Genomic DNA, 21,400 nt, shown 5'->3' on the forward strand with positions numbered 1-21,400 from the left:
TGAAACATTACTTCATAAAGTGTACAAAGTAGATGCCATGCACACAGACATCTAGTCAGGGCTCATTTGTAACCCCTGTCCCTGGTTAGACTTCTAAAATTAAAACAGAAAGGACAAACTATTGAATTTGAAATACTACAACCATTAAAAACATACTATAGGATCAATATGTGCAATAAAATTTAAGACTTAAACACACATGGAGACCATCATAAACTAGAGATCAAATCAAACAAACAATGATCACTTTTTAAATTTGCACAAAGCTAGGATATATGTTTGTGATCTATGATTTTGATCCGTACAGTTAGTGTTCAAAGACTTGTTTCAGTTTCAGCCACTCAGCACAGGCTATCAGATGTAAGTAAAATGTCAGCTATCAGTAATGCACATGTGGAATTATACGTTTCCCAACTTTATGTTACATGAAACACAGGAGAGCAAATAGCAGTTTATAATTCAGAAAAGAAGGACTCAGGCTGGAGGATTATCCGATTGATATTAGTTTAATTATTCATCAATAGTACGCTATAATACTTAAGTCAAAGCCCTACACACTTAAAGAGATGTGAGACGGCTAGCCAACTCTGCAAATAAAATCCATTTAGTCTAAACGTTTTGGACTTCAACAAGATGATACTGTAAAATACAAGTTTCACACACTGTGCTGAGAGAGCGCCACATTTTTTAACCTTTTCAGAGATTATATGTTAAGCTCATGACTTGAGGATTTTTCCTTTGTTTTATCAGATTTGATAAAGCCCAAAAGGTGATAAAGAAGGTGAGAAAAAGGTTAATTTAGATTTTATTTAGTCTTCATTTCTAGGATACATTTCATACAACTTACACTGATTTCTGACATTACAAAAAATTCTGTTTCTTTACTAAGTCAGTTGTACCTACGATCAGATACAATGATACCACCAGTTCTAATATGTTCATATCAAATTAATGATCTTGCTATATCTGCTAATTGAAATCCACATAGGCAATTCCACAACTACTACTACTAGATAAAATGTCTTGGCAATAACGTCGCCTTCAATCATGTGTTTATTGCAGTTAGTGAATTTTTAAATCAAGCATTAATCCCTTAAAGACTTCCAGTGATTTCAGGCCTGAAGACTAAATTTCTTTGAAGACTAGCTCTCTCGGGGCTGAGGTTAATGTACAGGTAGCATTCAGATGTCCAGGTGAAATCCTGGGATTAAAAATCTAAACAGTACTGAGCAGACATTTGGTTTTTGACTGCACCAAACTTCCCTCAGATTAAACTCCTTTAGCGGTACAATGCTTTGTCAGTAACTCCTTAACTAAGGACTCATGAACCTTACAGCTATTTCTGGAACAACACTTGTTTTTGAGTTTCACTAAACTCTGCATGTTATCAGCTTCTTTTATCACCAGGCAGGTTTGTGTTACAAACCCAGATAAATGCAGAAGAAGTCTGAATGTCAACAACTTCCACAGTGCTTGTAGTCTTCGGTCACAAGATGGCGTCAGAGTGGCTTCTTCCCCACTCGGTCTGAGCCTCAGTCCAAGCACTCATTGTACCTCTCAAGGAAGGTAATAGACTGTATAGTTATCGCCTGAGCAGGATTTACTCCATCCCACAAACTATACAACCTACTACCTCACCTTGCAAGGCTCAACTCACCAGTCACTATCTGTCAAAACAAGACTTCACTCAAATGTACCAACTTTATTACACATTGTTAGAATACATCTTCACCATTGTAGCTAGTAAATACATGAAGTCTTTGTTAAATCTTCAACTCCTCCTCAGAGGTCAAGGAGCAGTCGTCTCTTGAATCAGCTCAGCTGAGTCCATGAGATCTTCATACATAGAGCATCCCGTGTACAATGTGTCTTCATAATTGCAGCAGATCACCCTGTCTCCTTAGGAAAGACAGTAGATTGAAAAGTTATCTCAGACGGAGGATCCAAACCCCACAACTATTCAATCTACTACCTCAGCCTCAAGGACAGACTATTTTGCAAATACCAGTAGAAACCGGTCGGCCAAACTGTGAGACAAAAATAAAGAGACAATAAGTAAGTTTACATACATACAAAAAAATTGCCCAAACATGTTTCTTGTCAGGGCAAAGGCCACATTTCAAATAGTTTAACCTTATCTCATTTTCAGATTTTTTAACGTACTAACTTTAAAAACATTTTCTGTCAAAACATTTGTTGTTTTGTCATTTTTTGCTTGTAAGCTATTGAAATTATGTCCTACAAATGTTCATAACATAACCAGGCTACTCAAATGACACCCCTTGCCATGCTTCAAGAATTATCTTCTAGGTTTTATTCCCCTTTGACCTAGGATTGTTCACATGGCTTACCAACAACATCTCTAAATAAGTGATATCAGTATCTGGTCATTTGCAAAGTCAGTGTGTCAAGGGAAGACGTGATGGACACACTGCAGATAAGCATAGATTGGAAACGTGCAGAAGTGCTTTTTTTTAACGACTTTGAAAAAAAGAAAAAAAAAGTCACCACAGAAATGAATGGCTAATTTCACAATCCTGCAAGTTAACAATAATTGACGAGTCAGTAATTTAGGGCGAGAAACCACCAATCTGACTTTACATCTTTGCTGTGGGTTTTTTGTGCTCTTCTACCCAACAGACCCCAAGTTGTATCTGCTTTTAAATCCTGAGGGCTTTGAAAAAAAAAAAAAAAAGGAAGGGGGATGGAAAATGGCAGTACCTCGGCCATTTTATGGAGTTGTTTGGCACCAGTACGGAACATCTGTGGTGCAACCTGTTAACTTCTCCTCCATTCAGTCCCTGTCTTCTACTCAGCCGTTCTTTTCCCCGCAGAATAATGGTTTATGTGATGTTTGGACTGACTTTCAATTCCTACCGCATATATATTTTATGAGTTGTATGTTGCTGATTCACAAAAGTGGGCCAAGAAATCCAACATGTGATTTTTGTTTTTGCTCGAGATGTTTTAAAAGAGTCTTGACTCTTAGAACATTGCCCTTTTAATCAGTGTGAAAGCCACTTCAAGTCCATTGAAGAAGAAGTCTGTTTACTGTGCCAGCTTGAGTCTAGGACACAGACTGGGCAGAGCTGTCTGGGCCCCGACTGTGCCATATTTTGGCTTAGCTGACTGAGCCCAGACACTGTTATGGTAGACAACGATGGTCAACCCATGCAAACGCAGGGACGTTTTGCATAAATTAGCATGTGAACCATGGTTGCTGAAAGGCGGCTGGGCAGTTCATTAACATTCTGAATTCCTCTTTGGCCTAATTAATGCTGACAGTGATTGAAATGTTTTGGCAGGCTTTGTGGCGGCGGTGCCAGGGCATGCTCATCGGGCCATAATGAAACGGCACAGGGGCATCAGACAGTGGGAGGCCTTAATTGAGATGTTGAATTAATTAAAAGGTAAATGGTATCAAACTCCTCAAACTGGCTGGCCAATGCAGAGGAGACTGTGTTAAAGCAGAGCTAGATTCAACTGCATGGACAAGTACAGCTGTGCTGACTACTAAGGGTGTGGTAAGTTGTGAAAGGCCAAGACCAAATAATCAGAATCTAAATCTAGATCAGTAGTATGAGCCAGGTATGCTTCACATGCTAGAAATTTTACTCTGTTTCTGTTTTCTAAGGTGTACTGAAACACAAAACCTGTTTTTTAGACAAGAAGTACGACAGAGTGCACTACCAAGGCCACGTTTGTGTACAGGAAACCATTGCGAATGAATGTATGATGTTAAGCAGCATTTGATCATGCTGCAATTATTGCAACAAGAACAGAGAGGAGAAGGAATATATGGTTGCTGAAACAGCGTATGCACAAGGCAAGGGAGCAAGGCGATTCAGGAAGTGTCTCCAGACCAAACAGACCAATCACATGGCTTGCAGTATTGCGTTGTTTCGACACGTAGTTAAAAAATTTTTAGAGCTACGTGCGGAGGCTTATGCTATGCAGACCTAGAGTGTATGCTACGGCGTAGATTCAACGCATGCTTCACTTTACTAAAGATACACGCTGTGACTAGTGTGTGTCAAGCTAACAGAGCAGATCAACCCGGAGAGGAAGCCAAGATAATTCTGATAAGTCTGTTAATTTTCAAAATGAAATACCACTTATAAACCCTAGAACTTATGTCAGATCATATGGATGAGGATATTTTGTTAACTACAAAACAGGCAAAAATCTTTGATCCGCGACCATCACAGCTGGAGTTTAGCTAATAACTTTCTGGAGGCAACCATACAACAAAGTAGAACCCAACAAAAAAAAAAAAAACTGAAAAAAAGTAAATCTTTATTTATGGTAGAAACACATAACTCACTGAATCATGTCCAAGTGAATTGTAAATCAACCTCAGAGAGGCACAACAACGTGTTAGTATGTTGTTCTCATGTGAGCGTCATTATCCCGTTTGAACTTGTGAAGTTTTTATGTAATTTTGTAATCTCATGAATCCAGCTACTTTCAGGCATGCTTCCAATGGCGCTGGCAGACACACGCTTGCTGAGGAACAAAGACGTAAGTTGTAAAAGATCTGACAAACATGCTATTCATATAGCACTATTACTCTGTGCCAGTCGCTGTAAGCTAATATGCATTGAGTCCCTCAGAGTATTACTTACTTATGAATAAGGTGTCTTAATTGTCTCATGAGATAATCAACAGTCAGTCTAATGTAGGCATCCATTCATTAATTTATCTCACTTCATTTGAATATTGTAGAGCTGTTCCCAGAACTTCGGACAAAAGTCGTCTTTCACAATCAGATTACCTCCCAACTATGGGCCAGCGAGGCATGCAAACAGGTACACGGAGATTTTTTTTAATCGGTCTTACCTGGATTTCTTCCAAATAAGCTGTGCTCATGTTTGTGTATGAAACTTGTATTACTTACAAAAGCTGTGTAGATGTAAACGCTAATTAGCACCTCCTTTACAAGTCCACACGGGTGGGTGGGTAACAAGAACTAAAAGCAAATGCATATCACATCCGGAAGTAAAGGTTTGACTTTGACGTCTCCAAGCTATCGATGAAAGGAAAATGGCCGCTCTGTTGCAGAGTATAATGATGAATAGTGCTATCGGTCCATGACCTTCGCTTACAAGTCACTCAGAACAATCAACATGCCAATCAACAGATCACTGACACGATTATTCACCATTTACTCAAACAGATATGCCTCAACCAACCCGTCTTATACTGTCAAAACCTGCAACTTATTAAAGAAATTCGTGTAGCCAAATAAATCGGAGCGGAGAAAGAAAAAAGAGAATATAGTAGACGAAAGCTTAAAAAGATACCAGGAAAAAGTTGGCATTGGTCCATGATGATCGTCGGGATACAGGGCACGACTGTGAGGGGAAAAGACTGAGACTGGTCCCTCTAAGCGGTTCTTTCCAATATTTAGTGCCAAGAAATGGGCATTGTCTCCGTGCCAAGCTGAATCTCAATGAGACAAAAAGGGGGTGATGTCGTGGATGCAGCATGGCAGAACCCACTGCTGAGGGGGGAGGAGAGTATTGGCAGTGAAGCAATGGGAGGATGCCATGTCAGAAAGAGGGTATGATACCGCACAATAAAGTCTGGTGGCATAGCTTGCTGCCAGATGCTCGGTGCAGTGTCCGTGCTGTGTGAGCTAGTGGATCACACATCTAAAGAAAGGTCCATTGTTTCATGAGCAGACTTTGTCCATATGTTGGACAAGTGCTTATATTCTGTACGAGTCTGAGGTTTCAGTCGAATCACATCATGTGTGATGCATATTGTTGTAAAATGAGGTCAGGAGGAGTTTACGTCAATCCAGCAGGCTAACTCAGTCTGCCGTACAGTACATGTTCTCACACAGGGTCTGTTCACCATCTTGTAGCACAAAAATCCCAAATTAATTGTTATTCACTGAAGCTATCCAATGTTTCCAAAGAGTTCTGGCAAATGCAATCCACGAGAGCAAACATCTCCTGCCGTTATTTAACGACTCACATCGAGTACATTTCACCATTGTATTTGTACAGCTAATCAGCATACAAACTTCAGACCAGATTAGAGGATATTTTTGGTTCTGAAGCCAACTATGACCGGTGTTATCTTCAGGAGAAGTCATGTGTTTTAACCAAGTAGAAAAATCCATTCTTGACTAATGAAGCCGATGCTGAGTTGTTAAGAACTGCAGTTCCTTGAGTGTCCATTCGAGGCTGGCTGCTGAAGCACCAGAATAAAAATATTTAAAGCCTTTAGTGCTAATAATTTTTAATTTCAATTAATTTTGAATAGCTCATTTCTCTATTCGCACATGCTGTATGAGGGGGGGAATTTTTATAAATCATTAAGATATTAAGATTACAAGTTTTGCCTAATCAGTGGGCATAGCTGACTTGACTGACAGGCTGGCACATGGCAGCTGTTAGAGAAGAAGCTAAAAGCTACAACTCCACGTCTTTGCCTGTAGTAAGGTTTTCAAAAGTTAGATTGAGTCAGCATTTCGAATATGATGACTCCCGACGATGGGCTTCAAAAACCAATGGGGGTCATCGCAGGGACTTTCCATGTTTTATACAGTCTATGGTTTTAACATTTGACTCATGATCTACTTCTTTATGACTGCTCAAATTTGACTCACCCTTATAAGCCACAAGAGAATAATGCGCTCTCGATAACACAACAATCAGCAAGACGAGGCCCAAACTGATATGAATTTAATACATTGCGACCATGTAAAAATGTTGCCTTACTACTTATCGAGTGTGATGGGCAGATAATCTCTGTTTTCAGGTAAATGCTTGGGGGGGAACCCAACCCTTATATCATACTTTGAGTTTTGGAGGGGATATTCATCGCTGGAAACACACCTCGTTGAACTCTCAGTTCAATCAAACACTAACAGGACTTGGTTGAAATTCTCAGTTTGCTTTTTGAGTCAAACTTTAAATGACCTGAGAGACTGGGAACCCTCTGAGACGGTGTTAAAAACTGTTGCTAGAATAAATTAATCACAATAATGGTAACTGCAGCAAACAACAATCTCAACATGCCAAAGAGATATTGCAAAATTGGGTCAGTGCTTTTAGTTATTTCTTGAGAAATGAATAAATCATGTACTTATCACTTAGAAGCAAAGGAAATATTTTCCATTTAAAAACTGGAATCATGTAAACACCTGAAGTAGATCACATCAGTCATTTACAGTTGAACCCCATACAAGGTCAGGGGTTATGAGGTTAGATGACTTTTGTTTGTGGTTCACATTTTGTTGCAACTCTTGCAGGTTTCCTGTCTTTGGGTTTGTTTGTCACATCCATATTTCTGCTGTGGTTATCACACAGGCTCACCTTCACTTTTCTCTTGCCACAAACTTTCTCAACAAGTCAGGTTAAAACACTCTGTAAATATTTCATGCAGGCAAAGAGAGCAGCTTGATGACAGCACAGTGAGTACTTAAAAGTTCAGATGATCACAGGAGAGTGTTTGAAACTTTGTGTACTGAACTTTTGTCTTACGTGGCTTCATCCTGTCACGGGAACCCTGCCAATCTTATATTCAACACAGCTTAAATACAAGTTTGAGGACACTAACGTTTAAGAGAACACATCTGGACCTCACAGATGTTGATCCGAGGACATATTTCTCATGGCTTTTTCTCTGCACTACATCAGTTTTAAGTGGTAGTTTATGTAAAACAGCCATGGTCTATATAGTCAAATCACATGCTGTTTATGAGCCATAAATCTGTTGTGCTAACAAACAGGAAAAGCTGAATGTTTGTATGCAGTATGACCTGATAAAAGCAACAACCCAAAAGCAGAGACTTTGATCCTGGTAACCACAGTCACTCCAACCATGGGGAGGAGAACGCAAATAGCGGAGGATATGGCTTTCCAAACAACATGTCATCAAGTTCGACACGGCAAGTTCATCTGAGGAGAAGTGTGGGGGAGGAGGAGGAAATAAGTTCAGTTTCTGTCTATCTGCCCATCCTCCCGCCCCTCCCCCCTTGTTTTCTGCACTCACTGTATCTGTACTGTACAGTGTGCCATAATCTGTGACACAAAGGCTGACTCGGCTATGTGCAAACGAAAACATGCAAAAATGCAGGAAAAGTAGTGTGAGCCAAAATGTTCAGTTCGTAACAGTGGAGTTCATGGCCGAGTGCATGTATAAAGTCAGGAATGTGAGTGGATATTGATTAATACTCACTTTTCTGGAGCTTCTGTGGTTAAGTTTTATGAACGAGCTGAAAATGTGCCATCTGAAACCGAGACCCTGCAATCTTACATTACCAGCCTCTTCATGTATGGAACAATGCAACAGAGGGATCTGGTTCATACTGGTTTGTGAACAGGTCTATCAAACAGCAGCATTCGAGACTCACTTAGATAGTTCAGTTTTCTTGTTTCAGGACAATTTTGAGTAATCGCTCACTCGACTAATATGAGACACTTTTTAATTTAGATTTTAAGAAAAAAGCAAAAAAGTAGCCACAGTTTACTCTAAGTGTATTTTTTGGTGTCGCCTACGCCTAATCCACATCACAATCCTTGAACACAAAAAACAAAATGTTTATAAAAAACGACCGAATGCCTTCCTGTCTGCTTCATAGAGGTACTTATCACTTACAACAGGGTGATATTTTGTTTAAACTTCAGGTTTTGTTGTGTCTTCAGGCTCCCATTTGCTGGTAATTGTACACAAATGTTCTTTTTTACTACAGTCCTGCACTTTAAGATGCAGTAATTCAAACATTAAACCTCATTCTGCTCAAGGCAAATGATTTATAGAACAGAACTACGTCAACAGACTCATTACAGCAACTATGTACAAACGATTCAGTCATTATATTTGAATGTGTTTATCCTAAGAAATGAGTTTATTTTAGACTCTCATCTTACAATCGACAACGCAAAGCGAGTCAGGCATTGTGTTCAGTACAATCAAAGCAGACACGTGTACAGTGTGGAAGGTGACAATATAAAAGTTCAGGAGTGAAACAGAATCGATTCAAAGGAAAAGTCTCTAAAAACACAATCAGAGGGGCCAAACAGAAGCAGAATCAAAAGTGAGAAATACCTGGAGGTGACTTTTATGAACAGGTCACGCTAGTGTTCACCCGCAGAGTTAGGCCGTGGTGGCGGCAGAGACAAAAAAAAAAGAAAAAGGTGGGCTGGAAATGAAACAAGAATGCATTTCCACATCCCTCTCTTTCGCCTGCAGGACGAGAGAAAGGCTGAGCACTGTACCAAGCAAGAAACCCCACTCGAACAGGGGCTGGGGCTTGAGAGCAGTTTCTGGGCCATGCCCTCCTCTCTCTCTCTCTGCCTGCCCACTTCTGCCCCGCTGCCAAGAGGGAGAGACAGCAAGAAAGAAAGGAGAGGCAGGAAAAGAAATGAAGTCACAAAATTGTGCTTACATGCTTCTATTAGAGATTGGAATCAGCGTGGAATATGCATGCAAAAGGCTGAGTTTTGCTCAACAGTAAGGTCAAAAAGTTAATAACCGGCCACACAAAGTGGAGTCACATGACCTGTAGATTACTTGTCATCAAATACACATCTCACTTGACTGCAGGATTAGGGGCTGAGAGGGGAAAAGAAACAGAGAGACGGGCAGAAATAAGCTAAAAAAAAATCAGACCTGAGTACTTACATGCTGTCTTGAAATGAGGCCAAAAGGTTTGACAGATTTATCTCAAGCTGACCAAACAGTTCAGTGCCAGATATTCCTGAAGCATTTCAGAGCGAGAGTTTCAGGCTTCTCTTAGAGTCGTGCAGTAAAGCCTTTTGTCAGCACTTGGCTTCAGTCCCAGGTAGTACATGCTTCACAGTTCCCATTTTCGGTAGTCACTCCGGACGTCTTTAGTTGTTCTGCACCTGCCTGTGTTTTTGTTCGGGTTTGTAACAGAGCAGATAGAAAAAAACAGTATCCTTTTGGTCCTGGCTTAATTTGATTGTACTTGTGAATGAGGACTGGTGTTTACTGTCAACATAACAAGTCAAACGAGAGATCCGGGATGTTTACCACAACACATCCAAAAGAAACTAAGTGTGTCATGAATCTGCAGCGGAAATAAGGGCAAAGGAAGGGTCAGTTTTTAGAGAGAGGTAAATCCAAACATGAGGTCTTCCGCTGGAAAATGAAAAGAGAGTAAAAACACTAAAATAATCCAAGTCCCGGAAAGAAAACATGCTCTAATTTTCAAATTTGTCCACACCAGAGTTTTCTCTGAGACTCATTGGATCTTTTTTCAGGCAGTATCCAGGACAGCTTACTCTGTGACGTCACTGACTCCTCATTTTTTAAGCAATTATTTCCAAAACATGCATTTTAAATCCTTCCTCTTCATGCAGTCTTCTTTTTATGGCATTTCTGTGCATACTCTTGAAAGATTTGTAGTTTACAAGAACAAAAAAGGCAGATTGAATCATCGCCCTGACATCCCAGGCAGGACGAAAGAGAGGAGCTGCAAACTCTCTTCACAAATCTAAGTCTGTCTTTCTCTTCCTGCTCACGAACACTGAGCTTGTAAAAGTTTCAGCTGCAAGGGTTTGGGCCAGCCTCCATTGGCACCATTTCAAAAGAGCAGTGCCTGTTTCAGAAAAACGGAGGGGACAAGTCGGTGAGGGGAGAGCTGGCTCTTTGCAATCCCTCTCTCTCTCTATCTCTCTCTCTCTGGGGGCTCAGGGCAGTGACCGCTCTCAGGACTTTTTCTCTTTGCTCTCAGGGTAACATGCCAGCTCGGGCCAGCTTAGATGTCGAGGCATCTAGTCCTCTTGTTAGAGATCCAAGATAGTCTGGATCACTGCGGAGAGGCTGGTCTGTATCATAGACAACCAGAGAATAGGAAACGCAAGCAACAGCACTATTTCCTGGATACTTTGTCCTCCATTTCAGATGTGTGTCAAGCTCTCACGAGGCTCAGCGCTGCTTGTGTTACAGTTCACACAAGGTTCTGGCTGCTCTGCCTTTTAGTTCTGCTCTGAGTTGATCAGGGATTCTCCTCCAACCTTCCACGTTGCTGCACTTTAAAGTTTTCTTTTGGAAGACTTGTGAATAGAAAAACACAGTCAATTAGAAATATTCACAGGTAGATTCATGTTCATACTTATTCCCATATTCTGCAGAGTATCGCTCTTGTGTTCATGCTCTTTCCTCTCTGTTTTCTGTAGAACTAAATCTGTGAAGAGTTGTGCAGAACTGTTGTCTACACAGCAGAAACACTGACCCTTCACACAGCTACAGCATCTATGCAAATGGAAGGGTGTAAAAATCACATGACCTACTGTAAACTGTGAAACTAACAAGAGCAGACTGCACTTGCTCAGAGGTTATGTAAACATAGTTGTTTGGAATTTACAGTAAGCAGCATTCTTGTACATGCAGGAAGCTGCAAGAAACACTTAATGTTTTGAACAAAGCATACCCTCTCTGCTTTTTGAAATAATAACCTACTTTATTTTCAAATATCAGCCTGAAAGCTCCACATATCAAAGAAACTCTCCTCTGCTTTTTATGCAAACACATTTGATTGTGTCCATGGTTGCTCCAGTGGCGATGCACATGTGCTGTGCATTCACCTGCAAATTAGCATGTATCCAAAATTATGTCAGTGCTTCTGGGGATTAATTTAGCCTAAAGAGCCTCTATGGCGCCACTGACTCTCCACTGGGACCGTACATTGACGAGCCTGATTACAATACAGCAGTGAGGTCAACGGCCTCTTCCACATTTTCTTTTCTCCCAGAGGTCAAAGGGGGCAAAGAATGCTCCATGCTGTAAAGCTATAAATAAAGCTGCATTTCACTTGACCACCTCTACGCTGCTGGTTGTTGAAATGTTCCGTTTTAATAATCATATCCAGAAAAAAAAAATACAGAGCTGTATTTGCGGATTTGAATGCAGAGTTGATTAAGAGCCTGTGTCCATTAATGCTGCTTTTTGTGAACTCAGCGCCCTCGACCCCAATGTCAGAGCGCTTAATGTTGCAATTACAAAAGTTGTCTCAAAGCACTTCTGCTTTCCTTGGTAGAAACCATTAAGTCCCTTGAAAATAGCTCTGTATGCTTATTGTTTGCTTTTATTAAAATAAGTTTAACAAAGAAATTATAAAAACAGTTTAAAGGGGTCATGGCCTGCCGACTGCTTGCACGAGATAAACTGTTTGTAGTAAATATACGGTGGCCGTGTCCACCATTGTTTTTTCATCATTTTCACTTTTTTTAATGGATAGGACATCTGGAGAGAGATAGGAAATGAGGGAGGTAAAGAGTGGGGCAGGACATGCAGCAAATGGTCGAGGCCGGGAAGGGAACCTGTGACCTCTGCAACGAGGGCTAAGGCCTCTGTGTATAGAACCCATGTTTAGACGGCTAGGCCAACAGCACCCCAGTCCAGCATTGTTTTAAACAGAGACTCTTCATATTGCCATTCAAAGGCAAAATATTTACTGTGACATCTAACCCTAATGCTTCATTATGAATGTCTCAGAGCTGATGATGGGACATTGTGGTCCCACTGTGTGCCAGCATTGGGGATAGTAACAGAGGCGTTGTAGGGGCATGACGGGATCACTGTGAGCTGGCAGAGCGGGCAAGACAGAACATCTTTGTGTGTGTTCATGTCCAAGTGTGTTTGTATGTGATGTTCCTGCCGTGTGTTTACCTCTTGGGCTTCCACAACCTCATAACTCAATGTGACAGCAATAGTACCGCATTGCGGGATCAATATGAAAGAACAAAGGTGTGATGATGGTAGAACTGTTATGGAGCTGTTGCGGACTATGAAAAGGGCTATTGTTGACTCAAGAAGTCTCACCCCTTCTTCATTTTGATTGGTTGGTGTTCCAGAAGTTTGACTATTTCAAACTGAGAGTGCAGCGTCAGATAACAGCTGATGCCAAAGGTGTTTATGCAGGCCGCTGGGCTTTGAAGTTCATTGGGTTCAAGTAGAAATTCGGAGTTGCCAGCAAAATATCCAACGTCAATGGACATAGACCTCAAGAAATCCAATACCAGTACAGTGTCTTTACATTTTATGCTCATTAGTAACGGCAGTGTTGGTCCATAAGTTTGTTGGTCTATCACTTGTTGGTAAACGGTAAAATATCAATAGAATTACATTGAAATCATTACATTTGAGGACTCCCTAATGTCTGACTTTTTACCTTGTTCTAAACTTTACCTTGGACTTACATATACAGTGGATAGAGCAGGAAACTGTGAGAGAGAGTGGGGAATGAAATCTAGCAAAGGGATTTCACCACTAGGCCCAATGTCAAAACATTTTCACCCTAATAAAAAATGTTTGTTGTGACAAATGCAATTCTACAGTACAGTCATGTCTGAAAACATCATTGATACAACATGGAGTTCATTATGTAAAGAGTGCAATTTAAAATACACAATGAAGAAAGTATGCTTCATGTCTCTAGAAGTCACTACCACACTGACATAGACAAATCTGTATTCATCCTTTTGTCAAAATAATGCTCCAAAGAAACAAGATGGCAAAGGCCAGAATGAGATTCTTAAAAACAATAGTTCACAAACCAATGAGAGATGGTTTTGTACAGTTTATGGTCTGTCACTGAATTAATACCGCACTTTTGTCAGGCGTCATTGTTAGGCAATAAGTTAGAAAGTATTTACTGCTCAAGTTATAAAAGATTGAGGAACGCAAACTTTTTAAATCTCTATATTTCTGGATGTGACCTTTTGGAATATACTGTGAGATTAATCAATTTATTTTATCTCCAAGCAAGGAGACTATTTTAGCGCCTGAATTACATCTTTCCATCCATACCAAATGGAAAAGACCTCCTGCTATTGTCTTCTCTTCTACCCCTCCACCTTGTTGGAACAATCCCTCCTTTGGGGATAGATCCATTTACCCCAGACTTTCCTGTTTCGTCTTCATTGTTTGTCCTTCCTGAGATATGGGCCCTCACTCGGTTGATGATTCACTTGTCTTTACAGTGCCACTGGGTTCACGTCCTCAACAACGTGCCGTTTCAGCACTGAACCTGTGAACTGAAATATCATCATCATATACCCCCCTCCTCAAACACAGGTCCCCCTCCGCTACGAGCTCTACCTTTATGTGTCCAACATAACTCTTCCTGGCTTAATGTTTGTACAACTGCTTCCAATGGTCCCCGTTTTGCCATAAGTTTGATTCATGTGTTTTCATTTCAGTCAGGCTTGTTGTTACAGTTGTTGGTATAGTAAGAGCTGCTTTTACAGCCTCTCATGCTGCTTCTCATCGCCTTGGCCGTGTTTACCATCTTGCACGCAGCAATAAAACAAAAGTGACATGGAAATGGTTTGGAATCACAGTGTATGGTGAGAAACACAGTCATTTCTGTCTCTTTAAGATCTTGATGGCTTCTCCACTGCTCCCTCGAGGTCGCTGGCCTTCTTTAGGCCGCCTGCCAACTGCCATGTTACTGTCAAACGTTTGCAGAAATGCCAGCAAAGCCATTAGTCTAGACTCTTTTCAGCAGTCAGCACAGACTGGACAGGGAGAGACAAAGGCTCTGGCCTTATAAAACGACTAACATTACTTTTCTTTATTTCCCATTACATGTGTTCGTGTTCCCTGCAGCTATGAGTACTTTCCTCCCAGGGACTGAACCCAGACTGGACTGGGATGGGGTTATAAAATTAGAAGCCTGTCTTTGACAGAGATGATTAAATTTTTCAACTTGTTAAAACATTACTGCTGAGTGTTAGTCCTTTTTATACTGTTCTCTGGAACTAAATCACAGCACCTTCTTGTGCCCCCTGGTGTTTCCCTGTTATGCCTGGTATTGTTTTTTTTTTTTGTCTCTTGTTGTGCAGCAGCATCTGGTGGCTGACTGAGGAATCACAATAGATTTGAATAAACTTTATTGATACTCCTTTTATTTTTCACTGTAAAACCTTATAAGATAAGATGAGATAAGGTAGGATAAGATGATAATTTATTGAAAAATCTGATGTTTAAGGAAATTCTGATGTTGCGGCAACACAGACATGATAGCAAGAGTAGTACAAGAATAAAAGAGCACAAATAGAAAATTTAAATAAAGTAGAAAATAAGAAATAAAAATAGATAAATAAAATAAGAATATGATTTAAAAGTATATACAGATGTTACACATGGTATAAATAGTTGTATTTATACAGGCAGTTAGGACGTGTTATGCAGAAGTGACAGGTTGACATGGTGGGATTATGACAGATGGAAAAAAGGTAATTCCAGGGTGATATAAAAATGTCTTTGTATTGCTTTTTTTTATTTTATCATTTGGATTGAATATCAAAAATGCTCATGAGGTTTTATTTTTCCCTCTTACCCCAAATGAAAAAAATAGACCTTTTTATCTATATGTATTTCTGTTTCCTAACAAAAAAACAAACTATTTTGCACATCCCTTTTATCGTTTCTCAGCCAGGAGCTGGGTTTTTTTTTCCTGCTTTTCTAAGGAAACAGAAAAACAAATGACAAGTGACTTTATTGTTTCATTTCTGGCTTAAAACAGAAAAACAGAACCACGTGACATCTCAATATTTAGTCCAAAAATGGTAAAATGAGACAAGGAATAACCAAAGACAAATAAACAGGATAATTAAGCTCAGATTTTGGTTTATTTTATTCAAACAGTGAAACAGTTATCCTCTTTCTGGTTTCAGAATGAGGGAAAAAAATGTATATCTTATTTTGTTTTGGGAGCACAAATGAATATCTGACCATTTGGCTATAGACAACCCATTGTAATTTCAAGACTCTTGATGAATACGCTTTATTATCCTGGTTTAGTTACAAAGCTGAGTAAATCATATCCGTAATAATGATCAGTCTGATATAAATGTATTTTATACAGGCAGCAAAATAAGAAAGACAAGACACACTATTATCAGTTAGGAGAAAAAAACATGTCAATACTGTGTATGAGGAATGAGATTTATAGACATCAGATACAGCTCAAATGAATTTTACATTCAAGTCAAATGAGATCATTACACTACAGAGCCTTAGGGCCTGACAGCAACGATTTCTTTACCCATATTTGGAACAGACAACAGACCTCAGCCCAAGCATCTGACAATGTTTCTATCTTTTAATATATATATAAATGACTTTAAATATATTACAAATGAAACAGGAAGCCAGTGTAAAGAGGCTTGACGGGGGTAGGATGATCACTACTTGAGTTCTCGTGAAAGCTTGGAGGCTGGTATCTGTACAGTCTGGAGTTGATCAATATATTTTTTGTTCCAGGCATGTAAAACTGTCTTTCTGTTTACTCTTAATCTGTTTACTCCCCCTTGTTAAGTGAATTTACACTCTGGCCTTTCTTCTCTCCCTCTATGTAAATCCTTGAAATGCTCACAGATGGTGAGTAGCTGATTAGAGTAATCCGGGTTGAAGAATCGGGCATCCCGGATGTGTGGATGAGGACTGTGGGGGGAAACCTGTTGCTTTGTTAAAAATCCTCTTAGAAGTCAGGTCATGTGACCTCCCTGTGGGCTGCAGGATGTGCATGGATGGTCATTCACAAGCTGGATGGAGGCGATCACACTGCAGCCTAGAAAAAACACAGCACGCTAGGTGAGACATTGTTATAATGTTTTAATTTACCTTTTACACACAGATATAAATGAATTGAATATCCTTCTGTTTTTTTTATGCTTCTGTTTCTCTTGTTTCCTCGTTGAGACCAAAATCTGGCCTCGACACCAGCCATGCCCCTCCACAGTCTCACCGTGAAGGAGGCGTGGCCTCAGGACAGGTAAGTCAACACACAACAACACACCATTTTGTAAATGTTGATTCAGACTTTTTTCCATCGCAGTGCTGGAGAGTTATGCTCTGTGGTCCTTCCTGAAGCCTTGTGGGTTCTGAATGATGTGGTTTTGTGGTCCCATACTTGCGACTTCTACTGGGACTAGCAAGCAGTACTAAACCAACTAAGCATCAAGGGAAAGCTTTAATGGTTGTTGTCAGGCGGATCAACTTAGGTCCAATTCCCACACCCTGTGTGACCTGTCCATGGAGGAGCAACACTCTGCACACAGAGCTCGCTGTGAAGTGTGATGAGAGCTGAGGGCGGCCAAAAACACGGACACTATGCTAAACTATTAGTGGAGCATATTATATCCTTTCTCTTAAAGGTCATATATCTATAAGTCGGCCAAGAGAAGATTCATCTCTTTATTAAACTCAATAAAAACGGCCAAAAAATTATCAAAAATAATGGAAATGGTACTACTTATGAACATTACACAAATAAAATCAGTTGATACCTATTAGAAAAATAAAGGCCTTTCATTCAGTACATTATTGACATCCAAATGTATTAATGTATTAATGTTACTGCTATGAAAACAAATAAAGGCAAAGTTCAAAAATAGTTATATCACACATTTTAATAACATATATTTATCACTGTTTTGCCTCAGGAGCCAAGAGGATGAGGATTCTGCTTCAGTCGTGCAGCTGAAGGTAAATCTTTCACTTATATTTACATTTTTTAAAACTAAGATCCTGTTTCATTTCAAGTCAAAACACACAACAAAGATGTCATGCTCCAGCTGCAGATGCTGCTGGCTGCGCTGAAGGACAACAGGTGTGAACAAAACAACAAGTGTGAACGTCTTGTGACAGCAGTGTTGAGGTTTAAATGGAAATCCTGGACACTGGTTCAGTGTTTATGTCTCTGGAAAGTGGACTCAGGTTGATAAGTAAGTCTTCTCCCTCCTCCTGAGCCTTTGTTGGTTTCTCCCGTTGACGTGTTTCCACAGAGCAGATGGCTTTACACATAAATCCTATTAACAACTTTCTGCTGATGGCGACGCAGTGAGTGCAAGGCTTCCTCACTCTTTCATTATCTCTGCTGCCAAGCCCGTTCTCTGTTGTAGTTTCTAACCTCCAACAAGTGTCAGTGGTAGAGCCGAAGACGGAGGCCACACCATGTCTGGAGAGAAGGTAAAGGGTGGTGTTGTGGTTTTGTAGATATTCTAATTAATTTATAACAATGAGGGAAATTTAAGTGTTCATTCAGCTGCTGAGTGATCACATGTAATCATATATTCATTGTTTGGCTTTAGGCATGGCAAAAGTTCCCTTTAACACCAGGTCAATAAGCTGTTTTTGGACTATATTCTGGACGTCTAAAGCAGAGATTAGAGTAAGGGTGCAAGTCCTTAAAGAGATGTTTTCCAGCTTTATTTGTCTTGTGTTTTAGCTGTTTTAGTTTTTGAAGTGTAGAGCACACCAGTCATATAAACATTAGAAAAAAAGACATCAAGAAGAATTATTATGTAGGAAATGATCTGTGACCCACATGTGAGGTAACTGCCCTGCATGCAAACACCTCCATGGGAAGATCCCATTCACATAACGAAGACTATCCAACAGAGATGTTATTCAAATAAGAACAGAAACAACATGAAGCAGCTTTAAATCTGCTGTTATTTCTTATTTCAACTGAGTGTGCCCAAACTCGTGGATCTCCTCAGCTGTGCCATGCGTCTGCAGAAGCATGCATGAGGGATTGAAGGCTGTCAGTAATCCATTCATCCTCATAGTGCTGCTGAGGTGACGTCCAATCCGAATGCAACAGATTTTTCTTACTTGTGTCAGGTCTTTCTTTCTTTAATGCATATCCAGTTCACATTCAAAGTTTTTCTGTATGTGTGTAAATATAAAACATGAATCCATATGTCAAAAACGGATAAGTTGCTTAACTTGATAACAAGCAAATCTTGAATGCCTAATCGCAGGACATAGATCAGGTCAGTGTCACTGTTATGCAACACTGAAGATGGTTATTGATTCACATTTTCAAATTTAATGGGAACATTAAATTAACAACACTTCTCAGTCTGTCCGAAATGTACAAAGGAATGCAAAAATATCTCTAATTTAGGTTATATTATTGAAAAAATGCTTTGATAAGAGCTATTTGTACCATACTTTTCAAAATGCAGAATGGGATAAGAAATAATTCTTCAAATAATTTTCAAAGGTCTCAAATACACTAAACAATAACACACAAAAAAACAGAAAAAAACCATATACATTATATAAGATAATATAGAATCACATCTGGGAACTCCAGCCGAACAACTTTGCCACATAACACATGCCAAACCTGCTGCCATTACTCTGAGAAGTGGGCACAAATAAACTCCATCGAGGCCGGATCTAAATCTAATAGGATTACCTGTCTCCGCTGGACGCAATCACTCTGACCTCCTTCTTTGTGACCCGAGATAGTGACACACAGATCCTGTTCAGTCGTACAGATTTAGAAGATTAGACTTCTCACACTGAAGAAAAGCTAGAAAAGAAACACAACCAGGTTCACCTTTTATTCTTTATTACATAAGTAAGTTTTTTAACTGGCCTTTTAATTAATGTCATACACTACAGCGGCTCTGCTTTAAATTGAACTAAGTGTTTTGTTGACTCTGTCAGAGGTTATAATTACCCTGCCTATGCCCATGCCAAGTGGGTCATTGTGTTGAATGTTTGTGCTGTTTAATGAAAGCTATTTTTAAAGCTCCAGTGAGGAGTTTTTAACCGGTTGTGGAACTGACTCATGTTGTTCCTTCCTGTCTACATCCTTGCTTGTGTTGTATTCACTCACAGATGTACATCACTTCGGACAAAAGTGTCTGCTGAATGAACTGTTGCACTATTCTGTCATTTTGAAGTACTGTTGTGCAGTTGGATCGTCAGAAAAGTTGCAGCATATGATATAAAATGTGTATCCTGTGTCAAAAAGAACACCATTTGCTGCTTAAAGCTCCTGTCAGGAGTTTTAACTGGTTATGAAAAGACTGAAATTTAACAGTGATGCCTCTTTATGACCTTCCAAAACAAGCAAGACTATTAGCAACAAGCCATTTTCTCTATTGTCATTTTTAATGTCTATACCTGCTGTAGGGGGATAGGAGGCAAACAAGGTGATTTACGGCACAATGAAGAAACCCCACCTTTACTTTCTGACCGTTGAAAGGAAGAAGGATATGATTTTTTGTCAGAGAACATGACCTACACATGTACAAAAGATCAGCGTAGACATAAGAGGTATCACTTTGTCCACAGGAGGAGCCAAAATCAACACTAGCAAAAAAAAAAAAGAAAAAAAAAAAAAAATCAACACTAGCAGAAAATTCCTCACAGGAGCTTTAATATTCAGACCATCTAATGAAAAAACATTAAGAGCATCACACTACAATGTAGCCCATTGAACACTATTGTTCCCTTCCATATCAGTAATACAGATTTAGGAGAAACTTTAAGTTTGTGTTCATTTTGGTGCCCCATGTTGCCAAAACTGTACCTATTATATCTTTGCTGAATTTTTCCCGTGCATGTCTTAGTAATTTTTGTTTTAACTCAATCTAATCCTTCATTTTATCAGTGTCAGACATATCTGCCATTAAAAAAAGAATATTTGCCATTAAAAATGTAGTTAGAGTAGGTGCCATTGGCCTAGCAGTCTAAGTAAGCCCCATGTACAGAGGCTGTAGTCCTCGTCACAGCGGTTGCAGGCTTAACTCCTGGCCTTTACCATTTGCTGCATGTCTACAACAAAAAACGTAATAACAGACTTTTTCGGTTGTGAGTTGTCAATCACTTTGTCTGACATCTACCCTCTACCAGTGGTTGCAGGCATTAAAAATAACTTATAGAAGTAATCAGACTTAACTCAGTTGGTTTTGTTTGCTTAAGCAGTGCAAAAAAAGGCAACAATAGAAATTTCAGTGTGTTTCATAACCAGCTAAAAAATCCTCACAGGTGCTTTAAATTAGCGCTGACCTGACAGAGTAATCAAATCAAAACTTGACATGTCTTTATTTGTGAATTCAGAGTTTATTGCAAAGATCACGTTGAATAGGAGGTTGGTTTGTGTGTTTTTATGCAAAAGTTTATGTAAAGAGATATCTTTGCACAAAAATGCATAAAGTGTGGGAGAACTACACACACACACACAGTCAGGGGTTTGAGCCCTCTTTTGGACTTCAACCCAAGGTTAATTTGGTTGGATAAAATCTCATATTTCTTGCAAGTTGACTAGAGAGTTATGGCATTCTAATCTAGATAAATATTCACAAAATACAACTTAAGTACAGAATAAGAGACACGAAAGAGTCAACAAACATGCCAGACTGTCTTTTCTGTGTCAGAAGTGATTGTCATATATTGTCTTTTACTTCATAGGGTAATATGATTATTTTGTTGGCTTATGATATGTGTTTGTGATTAGATTTTGTTTGAACACTCTTTGAACTCAGGAGGAGGCGTGATTAGTTACATTAATTTGTTACCAAACTTGTTTTTTCGAGAGTTACAAAACCGTGTTATAAAAACCGACAAACTGTTATAAAAATAGATTATTTAAACTGTAGAAAACACA

General features: G+C 39.5%; 2 long non-coding RNA genes across 2 annotated transcripts; one reads left to right on the forward strand and one right to left on the reverse strand.

Moving 5' to 3' along the window:
* Positions 1–490: 490 nt before the first annotated feature.
* On the reverse strand, positions 491–10,376 carry LOC117813473. Its single transcript, XR_004631424.1, has 2 exons — positions 9,640–10,376; positions 491–2,027 (listed from the first exon to the last, which is right to left on the reverse strand). It is a non-coding gene; the product is annotated as an uncharacterized LOC117813473 (long non-coding RNA).
* A 5,984-nt stretch (positions 10,377–16,360) lies between these two features.
* LOC117813495 lies at positions 16,361–17,449 on the forward strand. The gene is made up of 3 exons (XR_004631426.1): positions 16,361–16,581; positions 16,690–16,762; positions 17,433–17,449. It is a non-coding gene; the product is annotated as an uncharacterized LOC117813495 (long non-coding RNA).
* The last annotated feature ends 3,951 nt before the right edge of the window (positions 17,450–21,400 follow it).

Source organism: Notolabrus celidotus, chromosome 1, assembly GCF_009762535.1.
Source record: "Notolabrus celidotus isolate fNotCel1 chromosome 1, fNotCel1.pri, whole genome shotgun sequence".
Lineage (NCBI taxonomy): Eukaryota > Metazoa > Chordata > Actinopteri > Labriformes > Labridae > Notolabrus > Notolabrus celidotus.